The following is a 27,615-nucleotide window of genomic DNA, read 5'->3' on the forward strand; positions in this document are numbered from 1 at the left end:
TTCCCCAGAAGTATATCAATACAGTGCCACCAGTGCAAGACATTCCAATGATATATTGCACCAATACATCACCAGAGCAACAGGGTTTTGATAAACAACATTCTAATACATCATTAGATCATCACTGATGGCACTTTGATGATGTATTATATTAGTACATCATCAGAGCACTGTCATTCTAATGATATATTTATAAGCAGATGGTGCTGTCATGCACGAGAGAAGTGAAAGCAGAAGAGAACATTGAACTGAGTTACAGGACAAAATGTGTCCTACCCCTTCACACAACAAAATGCAAGGCAAAAGAAAGGTGAAAGCAGAATTGTCCTGTTATACATACCTGATGTTAGTCCACTGACTTCAACATCCAGTATCTCATGAGTGGCTAGATAATGCTTTTGGCTAACAATACAGGGAATACATTTAAACTATATTTTCATGTTTGTTACTGTTAATTCATGAAAATAGACTTATATATCATTTAATGGTAGCATGCATGTAAGGGGATTATTATCTGAATGACGTATATATAATTAAAATCATTCTTGTGTTTTATATAGTCCGCTTGATTAAAATTGTATTACTAATATTGGGTGTTCTGCTCTAACAAGGAGCCTAGGAGATTCCGATAACAGCAGATGCACTTGGCATACTGTCAGATCTTAAACAATATTTAGACTAGCAACAACAGTGGAATGTATTCCCATAATTTTATTAGAAGTTCTCTTTTCCCGTTAACCATTACTTTGTGTACATTAGAGCTAAAGTCATGTGGCATTTCGATGAAGCTTTGAAGTCCCTGAGATTAATGCAAAAGGAATGATTTTGCTGTGAAGTATTTTAAAATTAGTTACCCATCTTCCTCTACAGAAGAGAAAAAAGAAAAGTTATCAGTTTCCTATACAGATACGCCACTACTCTAAGTTATCTGTAGCACTACACATGCTGAACATCCTAAATAATACAATCACTATTACACCAGAGGCATTAATAATCAATCTGATAGATAGCTGCATAGATTATGGCGCGTGATGTAAATGAATGAGACCTTCATCCCATTTGTTTGCCCAACTGGGGAGCTCAAATGAGCAAGCCATCCAAGCTTTAGATCATCTTTATCCATATATAACTCTCATCATTAGTGCCTAATTTATTCATACAACACCCTTGTGAAGTAAGAAAGTGTTGCAGTCCCCATTTTACAGGAAATCGATAGCAGAGCTGGGCAAGGAACACCAGGCATCCTAAATCTTAAGCACAAGTCATTTGCCAGCTGGGGTGGTTTTGTTCTGTGAATCTGAATGTACTTATCAAGTTCTTAATAGCAGTTGATCTAGAAGGAAATGTACTTGAATATGCTATCAGCAACTGAAACAAAGAAAGTGTTTTGCAAGGATAGAGGAGTGTTCTAGACTATGCTCTAGTGGGAGTGGCTTCATATTGGCTCTTTGGCTAAGATCAGGTAATCTTATTTTAATAACAGATACTTACTGGGGTCTTATATTCTAGACTTGATGGCCTCAATCCAATAGCTCTTTTTCATTTCCAACTCTTTCATTCCTATGATTGTAAGAATTTACTGAAATACCAAACGCATGAAGAACAAACAATCCACAGATGAGGGAATGTTAGTAGCCTGGGAGGTAATGATATGAAACCTCTGCTCAGCACAAAACACAAATACTGCATTTTCAACAAACTTTCCCATCCTCCTGAAAACGTTATCAATTTAAGCAATTTATGTTAATGGAAGTTGGGATATCATTCTGCAATTTTTTTTGGCATCATTGCCAAAAACAGTGAATAAATAGTGCACTGGAAGAAATCAACCAACCTGGTTGTCTTTGGTGATCAAAACCCATTGCACCTCTAGTATAAAGAAACTGGCAAACATTCTATTCAAAATATATATAAAAAGTCCTTCACATAAAATACAATTAAAAATCTGCCTTCAGTGTAGTGGGATAAAAACGGATAGACCAGTAAAGGCTTCTGTTCCTAATTGTGTATTGTTCCTGTGAGTAAGGACACATTCTACAAGAGCAATCCCAAAATGAAACATACAGGGCATATTTCTGCTCTCGGATCCATACAGCAGAGTTCAACTCTGTGTGTGGAACTCCAGCTAGAAAGGCTGAATGTGTGGTGAATTTTGCTCAGATATGAAAAATCAGAGTGGCTGAATAGAGAAAATGGTGTGTTACATTTGACATTCCCACACTGAAACAGATGACAAAATTCCTATCCAGTTAACAGCATATCTCTTAGATCATAAACCCACTTTTCAACTAAAACTTTGGAAAACTATTGGCACCAAGGGCCTACTTCCTTGTTCAGCCACTCTTTGCTGTTAAGTATTTATCATAGTTATGTCTACACAGTAGTAGGCACTGTACAAACACACAGTAATTGACAGTGCGTGCCCTGAAGAGCTCACAGAGTAAATAGGCAAAAGGGTGGGAGAAAGGAGGTAGTAGTATTCCAATGTTCTAGATGGGGAACTGAGGCACTGGGGGAGTAAGTGACTTGTCCAAGGTCATGCAGGAAGTCTGTGGCAGAGGTGAGAATTGAACCCACCTAAATCTCTAGAGTTCCAGGCCAGTGCCTCAACCCTAAACCGTGGTGCCTCATTACCACATGCAGTGATTTTAGCAGGACCCTGAAAGTATAAAGTATGATTGACTGATTGATTTGGCCTTTTTTCTGATTTTGCTATTTGAATGAATAGTAATTTTTCACTATGAAAACAAGTATGTTCTTAGCAAAAGTGAAACTTGTGTATCACAGTGCAGGAGGGCAGGGTATACACTGGATGGGACTTGACAGCAATCCTGGTATTGAAAACTTCTGGTTAATAGCAGTGTTTCACCAGGAACAAATACCATTGCACTGACTTTAATGCCACTTATTGGCAACTTTTTTACATGCTTTCTCTGGCTGCAGCACCTCAAACCTGCCTGTGGCTGGGTGGGGAAAGGCAACAGAAGGGAGTGGGGCTCCACCCTGGATGCCAGGGCTTTCTATGGGGACGGGGGGCACTTGGGGCCTGCAGGACTGCCCAGTACCTCTTTGTGCTCTCTGGGCTACACCCTGACCTGGCACCAGGAGCCGGACTTGGCATGTCCCAGCCCTTCCTTCCCTGCTGCAGCTTTGCAAACCTGCCTTTTGCTTATTGGCAGTCTTCAGATAGTAGCAACTTTTTCCTGGGAACTGAGAAGTTCCTAATAAGTGAATTCTACTGTAATAGGACCTTGCTAATGTGCACTTCTCCAGTTTGTCCATTGTAATTCACACCAATTATAGGAGGCTCCAATCTCAGAGTGCTGCAGTGCATTATTTTTACAAAAATGTACTACATTGCATTCATTTGTATGTCATATATATTATAAAAAATGGAAATCAAGACTATACTGAAATTCACAAAATAAATGTGTATGTATATAATAGATATATACTGTTGCATATATTGTTAAGATTACTGAACCTATTGGCCTAAACAATATTGTAACATGCTAGTTGCATGAGCCATACAAGAACAGAATTATATTTAATGATTTTAAAGTCTGGAACCAGAGTAAACCCTAATCAGACTTGACTTCTGGTAATGTCCTTCTTTTGTCAAGGGTGGAGTTTGCCATGTGAAATATTACTATACGATAGTAGAACTCAATTACATTGCCTGATCCGGCCCTCCAGAAAATGTCCAAATCTTGGCAGGCCAAAGGTGTTTGCTTTAGTGAGCCCCTAACCAGACCAAGAAGAGAGGTGTGCCAGGTTAATAAATACAATCTCAAAACACAAAGTTAAGCAGGATGGTAGACGTTGTTCCAACAAAAACAACGGGAGTTCTGTAGCACTTTAAAGACGAACAAATAATTTCTAACTCAGAAACTGCTCAAGTACCCGGCTTTCATCCACCTACCCCATTGTTGCCTCCTATTTGCTGTATTATTTCTACCACCTGCAGTGCTACAGAACTCTCATTGTTTTTGCAGTATACAGACTAATATGGCTACCCCTCTGGAAGTTTTCCAACAAATTCTTGCAAACAAATAATTATACAAATATGCTATAGTGCCTATAATTAAAACAGCATGCTATTAATATTAATTCTATAAAATCTATTAGATTAAAATTAGAAGTTACTCATAAGAAGTGAATGGACACCTAACTTCCCTTTCCTATATACTGAAATATTGACACTTACTTGCAGTCTTTTTATATATATATATATATATATATATATATATATATATATATATATATTATAAGTACTCCTTAGCACACAATCAAGTTAACTAATGAAAGCATGTCCATTACTGATGGCTTTATGTTATGTAAGTCTCTGAGGAAGCACCTGATGAAAAGCATACCATAGTCACTTGAAATGTAACAGTCTAACTCCAATAGGTTTTAAATGTTAACAACTTTCTCAATGAAATACATATCATGCCTAAACAGTGGGATAATATACTGAAGTGCATCTGTCCAGGACCCCAATCCCCCATCAGTTCTGCTCTCTAGCCCCCACCATCAGCTACCCCCCACCCTACTGATTCATCTCTGCTCCTACTCTTGTCTTAACCCTCTTGCAGGCAGGGGGCAGCTCCAGAGGTGGTTCTCCTTCTCCTTTAGGGGCTGAGTGTTACAGGTGCAGGGGAGTGGGGGAGAAGGAGCCATCTCTGCTCACAGGAGGGGAGCCGGGAGGAGGAAGTGGAGACATCCTGAGCTGCTGGGCTCTTTCTGCTCCATCCTGCCTCTCCTGTCCTGTGAAAACAGGCAAAGCTGCTGAGGGGCAGGGAGAGAGCGCTGTTGCTTCTAGAGCAGCTCCGTTTGGCTGCTTCTTCGCAGGAGGAAGCCTGAAGAAGCAGCTGATGCTCAGTGGCAGGCCAAAGGGAAGACCCTTGCGGTTGTATCTGGCCCACAAGCTGCCAGTTGAAGAACAATGCCACATGGCAATTTCCTAGCCCTGAAACCAAATCAGACAAGGCATAATTGTCCTTTACCTACGCATCCATATTGTCTGAAGTGTGGGTGCACAACCTGGAATTCTCTAAAGCTTATGTTGTCCAGCTGTGGCTCTCTCTGTACTAGCTTGTTACTAGGATTAGTAGTAATGCAGTAGTGTACTGCCATTCATAATGGGTCAGATCCTATCGCCCAGCTGAGAACCCAGGAAGGCTCTGAATGCCTTTGAACTTCAACAGAATCCAAATACTGTCCCACCGTTAGGGTCTCTAGGCGCGCTCTTAGGAAACCCTGCTGTCCAGTTGCCTAATCCCCCTGAGGGTAGCAGTGACCCCCTCAGACTTCCTTGTACTTAACCTTGGTGTGGATCTTCTTGTTACTGTTGAACATTCCCAGGGGCACACAGCAGTTGTGTAATTAACACCCCCCCCCCCCCCACACACACACACACACTTTGCAGAGAGTCTAACACATTTATGCTCTTTTACTGAATCATATAAAGTGCAGGAGAGTCTAGCTCATACAAACCAATAAAGACTTAGACTTGTCCCTGCCTCAGTTTCCTCACCACTGCAGGTGCATTTGTTGGACTGGGGTCAGAGTCCCTTGGGTTGTCCAGAGTCGTCCTGCTGCAGTGCATGACTTATGGGCTGCCACAAGATGGGTTGCTTCTCCTTCGTGGACTGGAGGAAAATGAGCACCTGAGGTAAACAACTTCTGCCTTTTAAAACTCCGGCCCCCTGTGTCAGGTGGCTCCCTTGCTAGCTTCCCTACATGAGCACAAACCTCTGCCAGGTGACTTAGTTGCCAAGGTGACCTCTCTCCATCCCCTGATAAACCAGTTTTTCTGGACAGGGACTAGTCTTGTCTAGAATGAATGGATTTCCAACAATTAGGTACTTAGTCAACTACTCTCTATTGCCAGCCCTGTATCTCTGTGTGTTGAAGCTTTAGCCCAATGTAGAGGCAAATGGGCAATAGGAAAGGCCAAAAAAAAAAAAGTTCACATTCAAAATGGACTTTGCACAATGGACCTGACACACATACAGACTTAATAAACTGTACAAACAGATTCTCAAGTCATCACACCATCTACACAGTGTCTGGCAGGGGTGGGATGGGTCCTGGATTGCTGTAGAAACAATGATTCTTGCACTTCGGTGAGAGATCCATGGGCCAGGTAGGAGAATAAATGTAGTGAGTATAGGTTGGTTTCTGCTGCTCTGTAGCCTGGGGTTGGGAATTCCATTCTATCCCTCAGCCCATCTTCTGAACAATATTTTGGGGAAACCCTATTTACAGGGAGAAGGAAGGGGCTTGTTGCCAAACTTTGTCCCATGTTACATTTGTGAAAAAATGTTAAATCAAAGATATCGGTACAGGCTTGACACACTACTGCCAGTAACCCTTGCATATCCATAACTCCCGTTCACATCCATAAGAGTTTTGCATACCAAAGTTCTGTAGGAGTGGTCCCCGGCATGTAAGGAGTAAGCCACTGCATGACTCTTCAAAGAGTGCTCTGTTCTTGCTGTGTTGCATGCAGTTTTATGTTCTTTACGCTATTGGCTATTGTAGCTGTGGCACCCGTAAGAGCAGTCTAATATAGTCCCCATGGTGGAGCATATTATACTTCTGTTACTTCAGTAACGAACAAAGTCCTATGGGTTCCTACTGCATTCTTATCATGCAGTTCTAATTCAGGCAAAATTCCCGGTGACCTCAATGGGCTTTTTGACTGATGAGTGTGGGGCCAGGGGGTGGCAGGAGGTTGACAGAAGGAAGATATATAAGCCCCAGAATGCTCAGAGCCTTGTTCCCTGTGGACTGAACAGAGGTTACTACTGGTCAATTAGGAGCACCTGAGACCAATTAAGGCCCAGCCCCAGACCTGATAAAAACCCTTGCTCCAACCAGAAGGAGGAGGGAGAGCTGATGAGAGTATTGGAGGAGTGCGGTGACTGATGGCAAGAACCAGGTGAAGGGGAACGCTGGGAGGGAGCCTTCCCTGCCAAACCCTAGGCTCGAAGGTACAGAGACCTGAGGGAAAAGGACTGAGAGTCTCCTCCAGGCAGGAAGATTGGTAGAGACCCTGCCCAAAGATAGAGGGGGTGGGATACCCAAGAAGCTGGAAGGGCAGAGGGGGAAAGTAGCCCAGGGGAAAACTGCAGTCAGAAGCACTGTCAGAAGTGCATAGCTGCTACTAGTAGGGTCCCTGAGCTGGGACCTGGAGTAGGGGATGGGCCCAGTTCCTTTCCCCCTCCCCTCTTGCCCTATTGGGCACTTTTGGGTAGCCAACACTCAGAAATGGGGTAACAGGCAGCCCTCTGACTCACCATGAGATGAAAACATGCAGGAATCACAATAGTAGAGCCAGCAGTTTGCCACAGGGGGGTAAATATCCAGATGCCAATGTTTCACAGAAAAGTGTGACAGCCATAATAACTGAGAGAAATAATATGATGTAGAGGAATTAAATTCTTTTCATATATAAACAGTCTCCTGTGGGTAATTTTTTTTTTTTTTTTTTAAATTAGACAATTTTATGGAACCTTTGTCTAAATAGTGAAACTTGTCAACAGGGAAATTGTCTCCGTATAGGAAGATTCAATTTTTGTGATGTGTTGTGATTGGTTTTCTATAGCTATTAAAAATGGGAAATGTACACTAAACCAATTAATTAATATTCACTTATTTTACATGGAAAGTAGACAAATGGAATTTCTGATTCCCCTTCAGATTGTAGAATTCAGAGCTATCAGTCAAACCTTCTGTAACCCTCAGACAAAGAGGCTAAGTTTTTTCTGTCTGTTAAGCACAGGGAACAATAAGTGAAAAACAATTGGGTAAAATAATGGATCCCAGAGCATAAAATATTTCTAGTTGCCACAGATGTTGCAGCCCAGAACTGCAGAGCAACAGATGTGTTGTGTGCCTAACAGTTGAAGTACAGTTAAACTGAGGGAAGTGTGACAAGAACTTAATTGGCATTTTCATTTTGCTTTGGCTAAATGGGAGAAAACAAAGATTTAAAATAAATACGTTAAAAGATGGTGTGTGGGTGTTTTTTTTTTTGGGGGGGGGGGAGTGGGGGGGGTTTGGTTTGTTTGTTTTTAACACAACTATCAGGAGACAGCCTGGTCTAGTGGGCGGGGCACAGGACTAGGAGTCAGGAGATGTGAGCTCTATTCCTGGCCATTCCACTGACTTGTTGTAGGTCCTTGGTCAGATGACTTCACCTCCATTCCATTGTGTCATTTGTCTTGTGTGTTTAGCAGCTCCTCTGGGGAAGAACAGTGCCTTACCATTATGAGAATTTTTGAGATTTCAAACCTGTTCCTGTCGTAAATCAGGATGAAAAGTTGAAACCTTGAAAATGTGTGCACCCTGAAAAGCTGAAAAAATAATTCAACTGAAATTCTTTTGTTTCAGCTTCAACCTTTCAATCTTTTTTTTCATTTTTTATTATATATTAATTTAAATTTCTAAATAAGTCATTTTGACCCCAAAGCCAGAACTTTCTTTTTGAAAAGATTGAAATATGTTTTGATTATTTTAACTTAAATAAATAAATAAATAAATAAATAATTTATTTCAAAAAGGGAAATTAGTTTAAATCAGTTTCAACCCACAAACAATTGTGGTTTCCATGAATTGGCATTTTCCAGTGAGAAGCATTTAGTCAAATTCCTAGCCAGCTCTTCCTACTATAATGTTTGTTCAAGATTTAGTAAAATGGGACCTTAATACTGGTTATAACATTTATTTGCTATAATAATATAAATCCCTTAATTTTCCCTGCCTCCTTTCCATTCAAAATGTGCAAGGTAAGATCAACAGGACAGCTCAGTAGTGTTAAATCAAAGCTTTGAATTATTCAGATATTTGTATTGGTTTTGGAGTTTGGTATACATGACTAAATGAATCTGATTCTCCACTCCAGTGCAATTTGTGTAGTAATTTACACCAGTACAGATCAGAATGCTAGTGCTGTACATATCCACTTCACACTCACCTTGCAAGCTCCAATTGGGATATCCTAATGGGACCTGATTTTCATGAAGTGCTTAGCATCTATCTGTGAAAACTGGGCCCTATTAAGGTATCTAAAGTTGGGCACCCAAAATCACTAGTAACTTTAAAATGTTGGCCTGGGTATATAAATTAGTCACATATCAAGAGTTAATCAAAGACATGGAGTACATGCAATTTCATGGAAGAACAGATTTAGGTACAAGGAAACATTTATTTTTTACTGTGAAATATCATACAGTTCTGGAGTGCTAACTGATAAAATATTATTAATGTTTTGGTCAGGGAATGTATATTTGCAAAGATTAACAAATATTACCTGTGAAATTTAAAGCTGCCAAGACCTAAGGAATGGAAATATTGCCATGGGCAGGAGGCTGCCTCTGCTAAGGGAAGTTAAAGGTGGTTTTAAACCCAAAGCCACAATCTTCGTTTCAAATCTCACAGCTGGCTGCACCAGTCACAACTCATTTTACAACGTGTTCTTTCTTGAATACTGCGTGACTGAAAGAACTTAACATGCTCACTAACCTGAAGTTTTATTCTGGCTCTTTGAAAAATGGTGGTTTGAGTTACAGAAATTGTAGTTTTCAGAAAAAGGGACACAATTAGTGGCATGTGGGCAATGAGAAAATAGTTCCAGAATGAGTATTCAAAGCCTGTATGAAGGGCTTTAAAAACTTCTTTGATCCCAAGAACCCAGAACACAAATCAGTGCTGTTTAGGCCCTAGTGGGTTTAATTAGTTGTGAGAGGCTACTACTATCGATGAGTTGAGCAAAATACAATTCCATTGTTATTTCCACTTATCTGTCACTTGTATTATGTCCGTCAGAAAGAGATTCCATTAGCTTTCAGCAGTTGTTGTGATTGTTGATCCAAATAAGGACATAAACTCCCTTCTGTTCTTGTGTTTAAAGAACAAAGTTTAAGTGTTGGGTGCCATAAGTAGTTTTAGACTTGTAGGAACATATAAATTGACATGAGAACAAATGAGTTGAAATGAAATATAGAGTCAGCCAATTTTGGGGTAGCAAAATTACTAATCAGAATGGAAACTGTGCAAATTGCTAATGCAAATGATCCAGGCCAGGAGAAACAATGCTTAATATTAGAAAAGTTGAATAAGATTGCTGATGGGTGGCTTGCAAATATTTCAAGTTGCAAACAATTCTGAAAATCCAATTACAATTACTAGAGATGGTGGCTCAACAAATTGAGATGGAGATTAGGTCTGATAGAGTGAAAGGGCCATTAAGAGATCAGAGCCCCTTCTCAAATACGTGTAGATCTTGCCCTTAAGCTTTCTCCCTCCAAAAAACATAGTCACCACGGCAATTCAGATAAATTCATCATTGCTCTGTGGGTAATGTTTATGTATGCTTTCTTTAATCTAGCCCACTGCTCTAGGTCTTGCATATCGCTCAGCTAGTGCCAGGCTCAGTCTTGGCTCCGTGTGTCCTGCCAGAGATGCTGGATGAGTTCAAACTACAGGATGACATTTTCTGTTTTGCTTTACAAACAACCTTTACTAAGAATTGTTCTCTCTTATTGGCCGAGGCCAAGGATTTTTTTTTTTTTGGCACTGTTTCTATAGTATTCTTTACAGTTCCCCACAGAACATCTTTGTAAGGGGTTCATTTTTTAAAAGCCACATGCAATAGTTCATTTATTGGATAGTTGGTTCAGGAATAAGCAGACATCTCATATATGCATCATGCTGACAGATTTGGTTCTTTCAAGTATTTCTACATCTAGGTAAGCATATCCAGTTTGTATAGTGTCTGCAGAACTGCCATCAGTGAAAGAGGTTCCGTTTAGGTCCTCAAAGGGTAAAATTTCAGTTGATGCCTTAATTCTGTTAACACTAAACTCGGCAAAAATTAAATTTAAGCAACTTAGGGACAGATGACAACATTTGGTGTAGTCAGTGGAGGAGGCAATACAAACCGAGAAAACAAGGCTGAGGCAGATGCTATTTTTTCTGGGCCAGATGAATTTTGCATGTAGTGTTATATACCAAGGGAGAGTATTTTGTCAAAGATTTGCAAAAGCCAACCTTACTGCCAGAAAAATGCTTAAGTTCTTTCAGTTGTCTAAAGAAATAAAAATAAGTAGTCAGAAGCATGTAAAATGTGGCTCCATAATTACATTAGGGTTATTGCTGGCACTCGTCATTTGACGAACCGTTTTTCTTTGAATTTGCTTTTAAGGTTTTTTTTTTTTTAGTGCCTGGTTTGCAGGAAGGCCTCAGCCTGCTTCTACCTCTATGTACAAGTGTTCGGGTTAGAAAGTATGCCCACGGGGGCTTGTCCTGTGCAGGTTGTGTAGGCAGCAACCAATTTCATGATTACCTATTCTGGGCCAGCACTTAGACATGCCACCGTGTGTGTTCTGATGGGTGACCTGATGATTCACCTAATGAAAAACCTAGCAAATTTTCCTGGGGAAAAAAAAATCTGCCTCAGTTTGTTCCTCCCTTGTCTAGAATTATCAGAAACATCTGTGAAAAGTGGTGGCCCTGGCCTAACAGTATAGGCAATGTAGTGGCCTGAGTGTGGAGACTGGCTTTAGTTACAGGGGGTTTCACACACCTCTAGCAGTGTCCTCATAACCCCAGCCTTGTATTTCCTTGTGTGATACATAGACTTTTAAAAGCATGTGTGATTAAGCCTTAGATTGATAAACCACATTTATCAAATATTATGGTCTGGAAAGATGACATTTATTCACTGGTGAAATAGCAATAGGTAGGATCCCCAAATTTAGGCTTATTGCTATAGGAAACCTTGGACATACTGCAGGGGACACATGGAAAGGATGCCCTTGCTACACCACTGAACTGCGACAACTACCTTATATCGAATCTCCATTTCCCCAAGTAATCTTACTGAGAAGCTAGCAAAAAGCCATTTTCCCAGTCAGAAACCTAGATCTTCTCATAATCAGGCTTCGGGATAGGATTTGGAGCAGAAGCACAAATGGTTCTCTTGTTAGCCGCAGATAAAGAGCAAACCTCTGGATTCATGCTCTTGGATGTGTCTGCAGCCAGTGATATGGTTGATCACAGGATGTAGTGATTATCCTTGGTTGTTGCACAGTTCCTTGCATCATTCTTCTCCCTGCATACTCTTGCTACCCAATCTTGTCCTCAGTGGGTTAGCTGTCACTACTGTACAGGCACTGACCCAATGAAAGATAAAAAGCCTGAAGCAGTCATTGGACATAATAGAAATACCAGTAGCATAATTACTGTCATCGCATCTGCCTTGAAAATCAAATATGGCGTCTTTGCTTTAGCATTTATGAAACCTCCTTCCTGTGACAGTGTTCTAGTTAAATGAGAAACTTCCACAGTTAACAATCAGTTTAGCTTTTGTGCTACCTTAGCTATGGTTTCAGATAGTCCAGTGGGCTGAGAAGTACGTGTTCTAAACTCCCCTAGGCTTTTGTACTGCAGTAGGAATTTTGAGCAGAGAATTTGCTTTAAAAAATGTGCTGCTTTGCTTGTTCTTCTGTCGGCATATTTTTTTGTGTGAGGAGTCAGACTTTGATCTCCATGGCAGCAGGCTACTTTGTTGTGATGCTGAGACAGAAGTTTCATCTTCACTAGCAGTGGAAGCTGCAGGTGAAATCCAAAGAACAATAGCAGGTCCTGTCACATCAACAATATTAGAGGGCTCCGTTTCTCTTGCAGTGGAATTGCATTCTCAGGAGCACTTGTTTACTACATTAAACTACACCAGACTGCATTCAGAATCTGTATCACTAAGGAGTAAAGTTTTAAATAGGTTCTCATGAGTGAGCTGGGTGACTTCTGGTCATCCCACTGAAAGTCAGTTGAATGGAGCTTTGCAAACCCCTTTATTAATATACTTTTAGGTACATTTATGCCCATGTTAATAATGAAATACAGAATTAATCCTGAAACTCCATCCATATGTCAAGTATTTGAATCCATATGAAAAGTATTTGAATACCTTTGCAATGTGTTATGATGCTAAAAATTAAGACGTATACAGGGAGGAGAGAGATTTCTAGCACCTCAGGCACTATGGCTGCTAGCTTCTTGGATTTAACTTTTCTTTACACGATTAAATATTTTGGCCAAATGACTATGGCAAAAAGGGTTGTCTAGAGCTTACAACAGACCCGCTCTCAGGGTGTTTTGGGGTTCTAGCAAAATCAGCGAGTTTGTCATGGTGTACGAACACCAAGCAGTCGTACCTGATACAGTTCACATAGTTTTTCTAGTATCCCACTCCCTGCAGGTTTCAGTGAATGTCCTCCTCAGGTCCTGGAGTTTCCCCTTTCCAACATTTCCAACTTATATCATCCTTGGAGAGTAGGCAGTTCCAGCCTCCCTAATGATTTTTAGCAGCCTTGAGGACCAGTGACCTTACAGGTTCTGATGTCTCCCCTGAAGGTCTAAGGATGAAAGTGGCTATTTGGTGCCCCTTAAGATCTGTGGGCGAACACAGACTACAAGGTGGGTTTGAAATGTAGGGTCTAGACCCTGTCCAAACAAGTCAGCAGTGTTTGATATGGTTCTTATCCCTTTAAGTGGATCTTGCAGAGTCTGTTTTGTGAAACCGATGTGAAGAGAACCTTACAAGGTAGTTTAATTCAGCTCTAAAGTCAACTAACAAAGTATGTTTTCTGGTGATACAATACAAGATAAGACTGTGGAGACCTCTACAAAACATAGAAAAACCTGGCATCATCTAGGATAGAATTATGTATCAACCTGAATTTTTCATTTTCATTGAAAATATTCTAGATTTTATTCAGATTTTTGGCTATAACCCCTCCTCCCCCCCCAGAACCACACCCTTGAGCTCAAAACAAATTTTTCTGGGTAAAACCCTTTTTCCAGTTTTCAGTCATCTAAAATTAAAACAATGTCAGGGTTTTTCTATTCGTTTAATTTTTTTTAAAGAAAATACACTTTTATGAAAAGTTTCAGGTCTATGGAAGAGCCATTTTTTGTCAAAACACCTTTTCAGAAGAAAATTTTGGCCAAATTTTTCAAGTATGGGTGTGTAAAGTTAATAAATAAATATCCTGATTTTCAAGAAAATATTAAAATTAGACCATTTATTTTAGTTGTTAATTTTGGCTTTAGACCCGAGTTTAAAAGTTTTGCCCACATACATGAATCTTACATATCTTGTTCTTGACAGAGTTCCTAAATATTTAAAGATGTGCTTCCAAAAGTTTGTTAGTGTTTCTGTTGATTCTCTGCACATCTGTTACATGCTCATGCTACTGTCTCTTTGCTTTCTTCTTTTATGTATTTAAACATGATAATATTCAGTAATAAGATTACACTTGTTTATTAAATGAAGATAATGTAGATCTATGGGCTTTATTCAAGAATATCAAGGTTTAGTAGGTTCCACAATTGCTATTTTTATATATAAAAGGCATTGTAGGAGTAAATCAAATTAAAATATGGTAAATGGCTTTATATCATGTACCCATTTGTACATGTGTATGAGAGTTATGGGAGTTATTTGCCATTCATAAACTATCGACTTGTTTGAGTGAAGTTTAAGAATTTACTAAACCATAGGAATATTTGTTCTGTATGTAAAACTTCACTTACAATTTTATCTGCTGTGTAACCATGGCTTTGCCTATTGTTTGCATGGTAAATATAGATCAAAGGTGTGCAGCAAACCACAAAAGGTTTCTTATTAAATTTCTTAATTCTCGAGATGGAGGATGAGTGCCCAAAACTCTCAGGTAAATTGCTTTCTGCAGACTACTTTGAAAAGATGCTGCTCTCCCTTAGTGCTGTTGTTATGCAATTCAATACAGTGTGTGCATTAGGATGAATTATTGTTATGACACGTTAGGAATGCAAATTTTTTTCTCCGCTTATGCAATTGCCTGCCCTTCTGTGTAGCACAGTATACCTGCTATCATAGTTCACCAGACACTTTATCCTTCAAGGTGCCATCCCTCAGCTTTCATGAAAGCCTACTGGAATTGAGTTCAGTCAGCACTGCTCAGTAAGAACTCGGCCATCACAGGGGCATACCTCCCTAATACAAAGTTCAAATGCCATTCTCTCACAGGATTAGTTTTTTTTAAAAAAAGGCATTGTTTAAAAATAGAACTGGAGGTCTGATTGCTTGATAACAAAGTCTGAGTTATTCATATTCAAATAACACTATGAGCCAAATGATGAAATGTAAAGTAGTACAAGTTAGACTTCCTTATGTTCAGCTAAGATATTCTCCCTTTCAATCACTTAGTATAACATATGACATTATAGGATCAGAGCCATAGTTGTTAGCTATAAATAAACCTGTTCTTTCTCAGGTGAAGTCTGTCAATAATACAGCAACATACTGATACAGCAACACTCACACATACTGATAGGGTGAGAATTCATCCCTGAGCTGGTGCAGAGACCAGCTGAGAGGTCTGTTTAAAAAGTGATATCATCATGTGGCTCAGTGTGTTATAAATAAGTCAGCAGTGAAGCCATCTAAACTACTGTAGGTCCTACAAAGACTTATTCTTTTGGTCTTGAAAGGCATTTTAAAAAATATTCCCTACCTTAGTCTGTAGCATGAAAAGAATAAGAAGTATGATATCTAAAAGGTAGAGAAGACTGGGGAGCTGCCTAAAATTAATTTAAATTCTCCTATATTAAAGGTATTCAGATTATTTAGCCAGTTCTCTTTCTCATCTGTGTAGTATAGCTAAGTAATCAGAGGTTTCAATTGTTAAAACATCAACCTGACATACTACACCACATAACTCAACAGTTCTGGGTAAAATAGATCTGAACACATTACCCTTTTTGGTCTAAAGAAACCAGTCATGATTGTAATTGATTAAAATCGGAAATAGCTGAGCTGATTTTGTGCCATCTAATATTCCAGCCCAATACATCCATTTAACTTGAGACGGTACATTTGTAACATTTTGGATTTTACTGTTTTTTGGGGGTGCATGAAACTTTAAGAATGCTGATGTCTGGGTATAGCTGCTTTACCTTTAAAGGCTGAAATTTACAGGAACAGACATTAATTGAATGAGAACAGCACAAAGAAAATAAAATACCAACACAACTGAATCAAGGTAGACCAGTGGGTGTCCTTGTTATAAACTGCAACCTCTACACTTCATTCCTAGATTCAGGTTTCTACTTCTAGAGCAGGTGAAACTGCTTCCAAATGGCAAGTCTTTACGTAGCAGAGTTGAAGACCATCCTACCCTTTAAGGAAGCATGGGCTACATACAGTCATTGCAATTCTGAAACCTTGATGCACCACAAAAAACAGAGAAGAGCCAACATGGATCTTATTTATTTGTATTGATGTAGCAACCCAGTCACAAACCAGCATCCCATTCTGTTAGGTGCTCTGCAAATACTTTACATAAAGACCAAAACGGCCCTGTATAAAACAGTCCTGGCAGGCTAACCTGTGAAACCTAAAATCTAAGTAAAATGATGGAATCATATTTTTTTAAATGACTCCAAATTAAAATGATATGTAATGTGCTGGAGAATTAGATGGGATAAAATTAATACTCTTACTGTTGACCTTATGATGTAGAAGACTTAATTATAATTGGAGTTGTGCAAAATTTTGAATGAATGAACATGAGTATTAACTGTGACCAAACGGTCAAGAAACAAATATTCCGTGTGTTCTGCAGTAGGTGTCCAATCAAAACTAAACAATGCAACTTGAATTTTGAATATTCACAGTGAACTGCTCAGTTATTTGTCAAATAATTTATACATGAATACAGTAGACATTTGATCTCTCACAATTTGTTAATAGAAGAAGCAAAGTCATTGACTAAATCAAATTACTCACTTAAAGAAATAGTTTGCTTATCTGTTTAATTCTGATTGGTTGCATCTTATTGATGCAGTCTGTAAAGAGTGCAGTATTTTGTTATATCCAGTTTCAGCAAAACCCCTCATTGTGAGAGTACCTAGGGATAGATTTCCTATGATTCTGGTTGCTATAACAAAGGCCTGTTGCAGGGGGAGAATACAGTAAGTCACACAATTATTGGGATTTGAAAATATCAGCCCCATGAATGTGTGTCAGTTGCTTTACAAATGTCAGAAGTGGTGTCAACTGAAGTCTTTTGAGATATGATGCTATTAGCAACTTCTCCACATGTTCTTGAAGGAAGGGAAGATCAATGAGAGAGTGCTTCAAAAGCTGGGGCTACAATTGATGCTCTTCTGACAGAATCAGCAGAGAAACAGAGGTATTTTGGTCATGTCTCAAGGAGGGAAAGTGACAATCTGATAAAAATGTTTCTGCAGGATTATACTTCAGAGAAAGCAATCCGCAGGTGGATGGAGAAATCAACGTACCAGTTTGTACTGGCTTATAGGTTAGTCAGGCAGCTAAGGCTCTTATTTAACAAAAGGGATTGGCTTTCTACCCCCTGCACCCAGGGCCACAGTGGGTCATGTGTTGGGCCAAGTAATTCAGTAAGAACTCGACCACACAGTGGAATCCATTTTTCACTATTGAGTAGGTCTCTGCCATGCAGAACGCAAGGGACTTGTGCTGGGGGAGGGGAGAGGTTTGTATCTTTCCCTTTAATGTCTCTCCATCCCGAGCCACTGTACAAGAGCTCTGCCAGTTCACCAGACTGAAAAATTGTCCCCTTACTGTGACTTAAAAATTAATCAGTTAAAACATGGAGACCCCTGCCTACACTGGTGCCTATTCTGTACTGAAAAGACTGTTTAAACAATACTTGTAAAGAATGACTGGCCCTTCCTTTCTCTGCTGAACTGGGAGAGCCATCTATATGATTTTAACACACCTGCATATAAAGTCTGTGCCTCTGAAGCACCGGGAAAAGGACTAGCAGAAGGGCGCTGACAATCAACTTTTAGCAGCCAGTCCTTTCTCCAAAGATGACAGTGCACCCCTACGGTCTATCTGTTTCACCTCAGTGGGCAATATTTATGATCTGTATTGAGAGGCAGGCTCAAGACCCCATTGTGTGAGGCCCTGTACACCCCAAAAATCCAAATGTACTGTACAGAAGTAGCTGTGTAACACAACAAGGACATTCTAATATTTATTTATTGGTTGGACAAATGACCAGGAACTCTCAAAAGGTGAAGCCCTGAATTAAAAATAAATCCCATAAAGAATGGATTTTTGGTCACTTCAATGCATGATTTCCTGTTCAATTTATATTTCTTCTTTTAACCAGATATTTTCAGAAGACACAGGTAAGGAAAAGCTAGGTATATAAAACTCTAGTGTTGGGAGGGGAAAAACCCCTCTAAAATTTAAAAGTAGACTGTCTTACAATCCAAGTGCTCTGTTATAAAAAAGTTTCCAGCTAGGGTTATTTTTTCAATTTGCATGTAAGGGCATTTTTAGAGTGCTCTGGTGTTCCTATAGCAACATCAATACAGATTTAAATAACACTTTGCAAAAAGAAAGTGGTATTTTATATCTGATAATTTACTGAAAAAATAAAGTCGGGAGGATTTTCCTAGCTTAGACTGATCTGTAAAAGAAAAAAAAGAAAAGTAAAATGTTGTTGCTATATGAGTGTGTCAACACAGGGCTCAATCCTGCATGTGAGTAAATTGACTTTATTTTCCTATGTAAAGTTACTAATCTGTTTGAATGCACAATCAAGTATTGGACCTTTAGAGAAAAAAATATAAAATGTGGACTTACCAGCTAAGTTTAGGATTTCAAAATATACATTGCTTTTAAATTTTAGGACCTTATTTGAAGGATCCCTTGAAACCCCATTGACGACAAGGGGAAGCTTGCAGTCAAATGAAGGAACATGATGACACACAAATTAATCCTAGGTATTCTGAGAAAAGATTCAGCTGAATGTTTATCTTCTCATTTGTAACTTATGGACCCACACCAAGTTTTTGTACAATATTATAACTAAGAAATTTACCATTTAATTGCCAATGGCCCTTAAGAATAGATTTCTTTTCCTTCTACTATAAAATTCTTTTGTCTGTTAATCTATTCCTTGAAATGGTGCCTCAGATAATGACATCTCTTAAGGGAATTGAATGAGACCTAAATCGTGTTTGTTTTGCAGTAGTGTCTATATGGTGTATGCATAGAAACAATTTCTTCTAATGTTACTAAAAACAATAGACATAACAGTATTTTACAGCAGAAACAAAACATTTTCTTATTAGTACTCACTAATACATAATAAACTCTACTACAAGAAGAGCCTGTAAAATTCATTATTTGGTGGATTTCTGTGACATTGGCCTCAAGGGGAGCTGCACTGAGATAGCTTAAACAGGGCAAAACTGCATATGTGTGTGATGGAGATTACTGAAAATCTTTATCCAAAAAAAAAAAAAAAAAAAGTTCTACCAATCTCAAAGGACTGGACACATTATCAAACAGGTCAATGAATAGTTCAGATCTTACTCAAATACACATTTAAAGACAATGATTATTAAATAAACTAATATTTATTTTAAAAAAGGAAAGAGGAGAATATTGGTTAAAAGAACATTGTACATAAAGATGAGAATAAAATTCATAGGTCAGTTTCAAAATAGAGATAACGGAGTTGCAAAATTCTTAATCTACAAAAAGTCTCTGGAAATTACCAAAATAGTTTGGGGGTCATCAGTTCTTGTTTAAAGCTTTTTTGTTAGCAACCCAGTCTAGAGAAATGAAGACTAAATAGTCCAGCTACAGAGTTTTTTCAAATTCTCCTATGAGAATCAGCAGCGTGATTCCAGGCTGGTGCTGCGATCCCAATCTTGCCATCTAAACTTTTCTTGACAAAGGTTGGACAGATTGGAGATGAACAGGATTAGTAGTTCCCTAGAATCTTTTACAGATCCATGCATTTATTCATATGTGGGACAATTAGTTTGGTTAGCTGATGATATTCAGAAGCTAAACACAGCTATGTACCATATGCATTTGTACCAAAATGTTTTTACAGATATGTGGCTGTAGCTACTACCTGTAGATTAGAGTTGGTTGACAGATGGTCAAAATTTAACATTTTTACCACAATTTTCCCAAATATCTCATCCCATTTTGGCCAGCTATATAGCTGGTGATACATTTCAAAATTTGAAATTTCTATGAAATTTCTCATTGATTTAGAATTTTGATTTTTTTTTAAAGAGGATAATTTTAGTGAGGTTTGTGTCCCACTTTTCTACCTACTCTAATCCTCCTAATATCAGAAGAGAAGCCTAAGATAGATATCCTTGTCAAAACTGACATATACTTACCTGCCTTTGTCTAAGAATGGCACACCTTCGTACTGAAGTGAATTAAGAAGCACTTAAGCTCCACTTGATGAGGAGCATATAGCCTTCCTGCTGGTGAAAAACAGACATCACAAATCAGATGAATTTACAATGGCTGATCTCCCCAGCAAGTCAAGTAAAAGGAGCACCAAAAAATGACGACAGAGAGGAAAAGTGACAAAGAAGCAGAAATAGCTTCAGCTTTTGGACTTGGATTGCTAGTTATATCATGCCATTGATTTCAGTGGGGAGTTGTGCTTAATTGATGGTGGAATGGTATAGTCTTTTGTCACTTATATGAATCCAGTTCTGGCCAAAATCAACCAAAAGCAATCAGTTTTTCATAGGAAAAGGTCTAGTGATCAGTCCAGTTCACAGAGAAGCAAAGTTCACTATTAAAAGGCCACTTATGGATTAAATGAGCCTGAGGACTGAATTATTGTCTTTATACTATAGTTGGTCCATCCAGAAGAGATATGAGGCACACTATCAAGGTTTATACTGTACCTGTTTTATCAGTAACTAGATTACTTCTCTTACTAGCCCATCTACATGAAAGGTTCCCACCAGTGAGGGTGTACTTTATCACAGGGATTAAGATAAAGGTTGGTACCAATTTTGGAAAATGAGAAATAACTGATCCTAAAAATGTTCTGCTGCAATCCAGGTTGACTGCTCCTGTTTTCTTGAGACGCTTATCCCAAGTGGGTCCGTTTTCTAGGACCTCCTCTCCAAATGGCATTTCCTCTATACTAGGGATGCCCACAGCTATCTCTCAGCTACGGGCCCACATCTGAGATCTTTCCTATGACCATATGATGACATATGCAGGCTGCCACTCCTACACTTTTCCATCTTCTACAGCTCCCACCATCCTTGATGTTCTCCATCTAAGTCATTCTGCTTCTCCTGACCCCCATCCCACTACTGCAATTGAGCACAGCCATACAACACACACTTTGAGTTCTTATCCTTTCGGGAGCTTGTACTCTCAATTCTATTCCACTGGAAAAATTGCAATCTCAAGGGAAAAAATTATACTGTTCTTTGCACACTCACATACTGATGAAATCCATGTGCAACTGATGGGATGACTGAGCTCTTGATGTTTGTGCAGCATTAAAATGTTATGGTCCTTGTTCCCTAGCAGTTTGGAGAGCTGAAAATGTGTCCTCTTATTCTGATTTCATCAGTGTGCTAAGGGCTGTGATCCTCAGATAGCTGGGACTTTTACTAAAGCAATTTAAAGTTTCATACACACAAACACACACACACAGAAAGAGACAGACACTACTGTGTGATCTGTAGCTAGCTAGAATTCAAGGAAATTCCACCTATGTGAAAACAGGGTTTATTGAATCCCAGCAATCCAAACAGTCAGTGAAGAAAGACATCACATAAATTCATGTTGATTACTTTTCCTAACTGAATATCAGTGCATTCCTCTTTAAATTTTTTCAGAAGCAACAAGGTATTTTAAAGTATGGCTCTTATTTTAAGTCCTAACTCTGAATACAAATTAAACCACTCATGCTTTCAATGCCATTATCCTTATGAATCTGACCTGGAGAATAATTTTTTTTTCTGAGAAGCCAACTTTGACACAAATGACTCCTGGATCAATAAACAGCTTGTCTTGTGGCCTCTACATGTATTGATTCACAAACCATTTGTCTCCTTGTAAACATCCTAATAAAAAAGTTATCACTTAATAAGGTACTATTGCATCATCAATAGCCAATCAGCATGCAGGGCAACCAGAATTTTCTCATCCCTGGTCTTCTGTAAATTGTAATTCAGTGAGCTCCAGAATAAATGAATGAGTTTTATCCCAGGGCCTCAATATTCCCTGTGCAATTGCTCTGTAGCAAAACAATTATTATAAAGTTTCAATAATTTGTAAATAATGGCACAAGCAGATTTTAAAAGAGGAAACTCTGTAGAGTACGTCTTAGCAAACATGGTATTCTGTCTTCCCTTTTGGGATTGCTATGGTAGTCCCTGGGCCAAAGTGTATCCCACTTCTGTTAATCTGAGAGCTCTAATTTTGGCACCTTCTGGGTAAAAAGCATTACAAGAATGTTGTAGTTATAAAACAACAAGCATTAGAAACCCAGAAAATTCAGCAGTAAGGTTTAAGGTACAAGCCTAACATTTGAAAGTATGGAAGTGCACAGGTAGAGCACCCAAGCAACCTTAACTCTGCCCATTAGTGGTTATCTGAGGGGGTAGGGGAGAAAACCCCAAAACTGGAGAGACCGCTTTATATATCCATTCACTCAGAATGTGAGCATCCTCTTTATAACATCCTGAGGAATAGCATTAATGAAATTAGAGACAAGATAATTCTGAAGAAATAATTCTGAAGAACAATATAAATACATTATTTTCCACCTCTCTGATCAAACCCATCCCTTTGCTTTCTGTATAACTAAATTCACTTGGGTTATGAAATTCTTGCTAGGTTTTTTTGAGGGGGAAAAAGGTAATGCTATTAAAAATAAATAAATCAGAGGACCTCTCTCTACTACCTAGCGCCACAGTTCACAAGCAGTGGGGGGAAAATCTGAATCTGGGCTGGGAAATGGGATGGCGCTTAGTACTATGCTGCACAAAATGTAAGTATTCATAGTGGGAGGAAATCACTTTTTTGGCAAGTGCCAAAAACATAGGGTCTCACTTGAAGCTCTCATTGTCTCACATAACCTCTCATTGTTCCTGTCCAAAACCTCTCCATCTCTGATGTGCATTTTACCAGACTTTCAGTCAGCGAGCTATGCAAATTGCTGTCAGTTTCTCAAAGAACTTCACAGAGTTTGTGTAGCAACTGAGCAAGCAGTATTTTTGCGTCATATTATTTGGTTGAAAAAAAAAAAAAAGCATTGCTGAAATGTATTTGCAAAGATAATTTTATCATCACTGCTGCAAGAAGGTGGAGCTAGGCCAATTTACAGCAGCTGAGGATGTAACCCAGTATTTTACACCACTTGCCCAAATGCTTTTGTGAAATTGGCAAACATTCCTAATTAGCTTCCAAATGTCTAATGTTGAAAGGCAATCATCTCCCTCTCCCCCCCTGCAGTTCTTGTTATAAACAGAAAGCAGTATATAGTATTCCTGGAACACTGCAATACAATGGAGACCCCAGAATGTTTTATGCCTGTCAATGCCTTCCACGGGGCAGAAACAAGTAACTTAAACAATAAAATAAATTTTACCAAGACATAGCTACAGGTCTTTTCTGGCTTGTCTATAAAATAAAAAATATGGAATGATTTGCTTCCCCTTTAAGGAGGTTATTAGCTTGCTTGTTTCTACCAGAGGAATAGAGGTGTGTACAGTCTCCCATTATTCACCAGGTTTTTAATCTTGATCCCTGGCTCCTGCGATACATTATTGCTGGGGACTGGAATTGCTTGGGGAGTGATGCAGGTGCCGGAGGGCCAGCAAGTGGCTCTGTTATGAAAACTGGGTCTAAGGATTAATGGTGGGATACTGCGCACTACTGCTGACTTCACTGGTAAATACAACATTGTTAATTTTATCATTATAAACTCCTGGCACTGCAAGAGAATGTGTCAGCCTCCAGGATGGTGACTTTGATAAGAAGGCTTTATAGATAAGATATCTGGTTCTCTCAAGGGGGAAAGCATTCATGTTTAATCACTGAGTATTTAACTTGCAATTCAAATGTAAGTGAGTAATATCCACAGGTCATTTTAAATTTGTGCTCTACTGTCCAGGTCATAACATTATAAATGAGTTTGTATACTCATGGAAGCCAGAATCAATACAGGGCTACTCTTTACAAAGACCGTCATAAACCTATTGAAACAAAATGTTTTCACATGAGAGGGAGCTGGAAGTGTTCATGTTTTGTAATACTATATATACTTTAGTACTGTGTCCTCTTGCAAAGGGCTGAGCACCTTCACTGCCCATTGATGTCCATGCCTGTGGACTTCCAGAGAAGATTCTGAGATCAATGGGAATTGAGAGTTTCCTTGACCCTGAAGAATGCATTCAGCAGCTCCTGGACTGCTACCTTGGAGGACTTAATGTTTGGGGAGAGCATGTCATTGTCCTTAGCATGTCTTATTGAGGTGTGTTCATGATCAACAAACACACTACCCATACCACAGGGAAATCGGTCTCATTATAGAGTGATACACAAGTACATTTGGGGGGGAATACTCTCCACAGTCACCTTTGCTCACTTCCCCATAAAATGGTGGTTAATGATATTCATTGATGAAGCACTGATATACAGTAGGGCTCCAAATTTCTAAGGTTTTCTGCAGAATTAATCAAAACCAGTGAATATTTTGCCATTTAATTCTTCAATTGTCCAAGAAAGAAGTTCCTCGTCTACGCTAGTAAACCTCTGATATGAGCTTAAAGCACACGAGAATGATTTCAAAGATTTATTATAGAAAATTGCCAAATTTTGCTGCTAATTTAATATTAACAGTTATGAAAGAATTGTTGAAACGGTGAGTCACATTCTGCCTTCCTCATAAAACATCACCTAAAGCAGAGGATATCATTTGGAGGTAATAAATAGTTTTATGGATGTCCTAATGTGTTCTAGTGTTGTCTAGTAGATCATTTTAAAATTAGACATATTTGAAAATTGGAATAACTGTTTAAAACTGCATGCAGAATGTGTTGCAATTAAACTCTAATTCTTCATCTCTAGTGAAAAATGTAAACAATTTAATCTCTCTTGTAGCAAAGAAATACGTTTTGTTAAAAAATTAGACATTGCATTCATTTTGTGTCCTAATGGTAAATAGCATGTAGGCCAGCTCAGGCTGTGACCTTTTCAGACTTTGCATTTGCCAGGCCAGATTAATACTTGAATGGGAAACCTTCATGGAAATTTCATACAAGGGACAAATACACTGCAAAAATTACTTCAAAATACCAAAGTGTAAACCACCTTGTACTGTCCCGACAAATTCATACAGATTTGTATCATTAGAGTTGCTTTGGTGGTGTTTTTGCTGAGGGGAAATTTTTCACACGTCGGTTCAGAAGAAGTAACGTTTATCAGACTAATGCTGGTCAGGAATGGAAAATAAAAATTAAGAACAATTCTCAGTTTTTAATTGACATTTTAGACAATCTTCTAACCAGTTCTAAAGTAAATGCTGCAAAAGCACCTTTGTTTACATAGCCTGGAGGTGCAGAAAGCAACTGGTTGCTTGTAACAATAGCAACCAGCTCAGATATGTAAGATCTCTAGTATGCATAGCACAGTAGTGGTAGATGATAGAATCAGCTGAAGATAACATAGTTAGAGTGTGGTAGCTAAATGGATAATGGGAATGCCATCCCAAATCCCGGGAGAGATTGTAATCCCTAGCAACTGAGATAACTCAGAGGCACACAAGAAGAGATATTCAGATGACTTGGATGTTAATGTGTGTAGATAGAAACTGCTATGCACTATGGCTGATAGAGGGGAGCCTGCAGTATTATTTCTGTTGTATCTGTGCGTGCTTGTCAACTCTGGAATGATACATGAAACAAATTGGATGTTTGGAAAAGCAATTCGTGTTTACATTAAAGCAAAAATAAATAAATTAAAAATAATAAAAAATAGCCGCCTGGTAACATGAACAAGGAAGAGACGTTGGACCCCTTCAGAGGTTGAAAGTATTAGACAAGATTCACAACTGAGTAATAACAGACACCAATGCCAACAGGGTGTAAAATGCTAACCAACCAGAATGGTGGTGGTGTTTTTCACTCACTTTACATTGGTATAAATGACTACATAAGGTTCAAAGCAATGGTAATTCAGGCCAACTGTCCCCAAACAAATGACATACCTCTCACTGCAGATAGGTTCCACTACCTGCATATCATCAGTATGCCAACAATAGGACATGGACACAGCAAATCACAGTTATGTTGCATTAATTCCCTGGTAGACACCCAAGAGCTCCATACTAGCACTAGTATCTGCAGTGGTCTCCTGGGTAGAGTGTCAAAGATGAAACTTAAAGCTGCCCTGGGGTGTAGCCTGAGTGCAATAGTTACTCAGATGCTACCTACCTCATCAACAGCACCATCCTGTTTTCATGCTATCACAGCTGTGGCTGTGCCAAAAAGGTTGGGCTCCCTCTTATCTCAAAAGGAGTGTAAATTACTCAAAAAGATCACACTTTCTGATCCTCTAGGAGGGAGGACTATAATTTGTGTTGGTTCAGTAGACAGCCTCTGAGTAAGTATTGGACTTAATCCCCCATCTTGGTACTAGGGGACACCACGGTCTTAAAAATGCCATAATTCTCCCTATTTTCTTTTATTTTCTCCTATTATTAACGGATGAGATCAAGCATCACAGACAACAACTCTGCCATTTCTGGAGTGATGCTGATGGTACAGCTTGAAATTTGTCTCTCAGCAGAATGGATTGAAGAGTCTATGCAGGCCTCAGAGATAGTTAGAAAGTGAAGAAATGCACTTTTCAGTTGAAGAGACATTTGATCCAATTTTGAAAAGAGATCAAATATATTGAAATACAAGTTAAAATCCCTGTGGATTTTAGAGGCCTGATTACCCATTGCACAGGGGTAGATGACGACACAAATTAAAGTGGTATATGGTGCTACCATCCAGATTTGCACAGGTGTAAATGACAGTGTGTGCAGTGGAGAATCAGGCCTGAATTTTTTATCAGAAGAAGGAAGCTGTATTTTTCAGCTTTCAGGATCTTGACACAAATACAGAGAAAAGGGATAATGAAAGTCTTCATGAAAACCGGTGACCTCAGTGTAGTCATGGACTTGCATTTATGCAAGAGCCTTCAAGCTCCTGATATGTCGTCCTAAGAACAGTATTCTTGTTTTCCTTCTTTAATCACTGATGGCCACATTGTAGCTGTCCCTGAGCAGGTTCACTAAAAGATAAGGGCACCTGCAGCCACTTCCCTCCTAGTTCATACAGGCAGCACACATCCACAATGCTACTGTCTGGGCTACCTGGCAAGTGCGTCTGGCTGTGGTATGCAGCACAAAGACAATGTACCATGACTAACTGGGCATCTACAGACTGTGATTGCTTATCTCATTATCCTGCCCCATCACGCCTAATATCATGGTACATGCAATCACAGTCTGTAGTAAATAGGAAGCCTTTCTTAAATAGAAGAATTATAGGTACAAAGAGGCTTTGTATTTTTTATTTTTTTTACCAAGGTCTAGTCTTGTTTGGAAATCTGAACAGCCATAGAGACAGCTAGTGACTGACTTATATGCTGCATGATGACATATTATAGCTAGCACTGGGAGGAGCATCTGTTGGGTCTTTCAAAAGTAGTGAAGGCTG

This window comes from Emydura macquarii, unplaced genomic scaffold (assembly GCF_026122565.2).
Source record: "Emydura macquarii macquarii isolate MOO-44397 ecotype Brisbane River unplaced genomic scaffold, CSIRO-AGI_Emac_v2 contig_1348, whole genome shotgun sequence".
In the NCBI taxonomy this organism is placed as follows: Eukaryota; Metazoa; Chordata; order Testudines; family Chelidae; genus Emydura; species Emydura macquarii.